The 1,616-nt window shown below is 36.8% G+C and overlaps 1 non-coding gene across 1 annotated transcript; it reads right to left on the bottom strand.

The window, feature by feature from the left end:
- Window positions 1–875: 875 nt before the first annotated feature.
- Window positions 876–947, bottom strand: TRNAM-CAU (transfer RNA methionine (anticodon CAU)). Its single transcript has one exon. It is a non-coding gene; the product is annotated as a tRNA-Met (tRNA).
- Between the last annotated feature and the right edge of the window lie 669 nt (window positions 948–1,616).

Below are 1,616 nucleotides of genomic sequence, written 5' to 3' on the forward strand. Positions count from 1 at the left end.
TAAACTGCGAATACAGTACTTCTAAAAAGCAAAGAGGCAAAGATTTTGAATAGAACGACAATTCATTGATGTTAATCGGTTCACTCACTGATAATTTTAACGATTGCGATACTTCCTCTTAGTAGGTGTAAGAGCATGATGGCACTTTACAGCCACGTAGAGAAGCTGTAACCACTTGTTCGTGCTAAATTTTATCAAAATCGGACTAAGCGTTATACAAAATATTGGTAATATTAGTTTTAAAAAGGGCCTTTACTTGGGTGGGGCAAACTCCCCTCCTTATGAAGCATAGCGTCGAGACCTTTAAAGTGCAAATCTATAGAAAATTCCGAATCGAATGATACTTCATACATGAAAATCGGTTCACGCGTTTAGGCGCTATGTTGTTTACAAAAAAGGTAACAACAACAAGAACAAGAACATTTTCTGAAAATGCCGTTTTTGATCATTTTCAGCAACTTTTTTCTCAAAATCTATTAGATCTGGGTTGTTGTAAAAAAAAAAAAGTTATAAAGGAGGATTTGCCCTATATTTTAAAGAAAATTTGGGAATTTTATCTTTTATAGAAAAAGAGAAAAAAATTGTCAAAGTTGTGTGCTTTTCAGCGTTACACTTTTTCGTGCAGTTTTTGACGATCAACCCTTATACAACTGTCCTACCGGACAGTTTTAATATTGAAGCCAAATTTCTCTTCAGTATAATATCAAATTTTCAAAAAAATAAAATTAAATTAATGACCTAAATTGCTTTAAAATGAAATCGGGAGAATTATCAAAAATTATAATAGTCTGAACAATTGAAAAAACTTTTTCTAAGTAATGCTAAAATGTGATTTAAAAAATAAAAAATTTCTGCGAAGCAGAATATAAAGGAGTTAGCAGAGCGTGGTTTCGATCCACGGTCCTCTGGGTTATGGGCCCAGCACGCTTCCACTGCGCCACTCTGCTTGGCCCTGAGCTGGAGCAAACTTCTATTGTTTAGTGGTCTGTACAGAGTGGGGGTCAACCATATTTTCTGTCATCAGTGGACTGCCTCCTGAATACGATAAATTTTGTTTATTTTGGAAATTTTATGGCTGTTCCTAAAGTGGGATTCCTTTTTATAGATCTATAAATTCAATTCGATTATTTATCTGTGAGGTATCGACCTATGCCGGAAGTTCTCAAAGTCAATTCGTAACATGTGTTCCAAATAACCTCCCTATTCTAAAATGTAAATAAAAACACGAAGATTTCTGAATACAATAAATTAAATTTAGGTTACTTTACTTTATTTGCAAGATCAAGGTGCAAAATTCGACGAACACAACGGTCAGAAAGTTGTAGTACGGCTGCATGTTTGCGATCTGAGCGCTTTGGAGACGGCAAAATCGAACACCTAACTGCATCGATATGTTCAGGTGTACGACTACGTAGTCTTCCGCTGTGTTTCCGCACAAAAGTGCCAGTCCCTCGGAAGTTTTCCACCCTTCAACAAAATAGTTTTTCGATCCGGAACTGGATAAGCAATTTCAAAGTGGGTTTGCGAAATGCACGCTGTGCCTTGACCACTGAGTCATTGTTGCGAGTGTACGATTCGACGGCGAACGCTCGCTGTGCATTCGTCCACGCCATGTT

The sequence above is a fragment of the Rhodnius prolixus genome, unplaced genomic scaffold, assembly GCF_049639745.1.
Source record: "Rhodnius prolixus isolate KJV_2025 unplaced genomic scaffold, Rpr scaffold_2, whole genome shotgun sequence".
In the NCBI taxonomy this organism is placed as follows: domain Eukaryota; kingdom Metazoa; phylum Arthropoda; class Insecta; order Hemiptera; family Reduviidae; genus Rhodnius; species Rhodnius prolixus.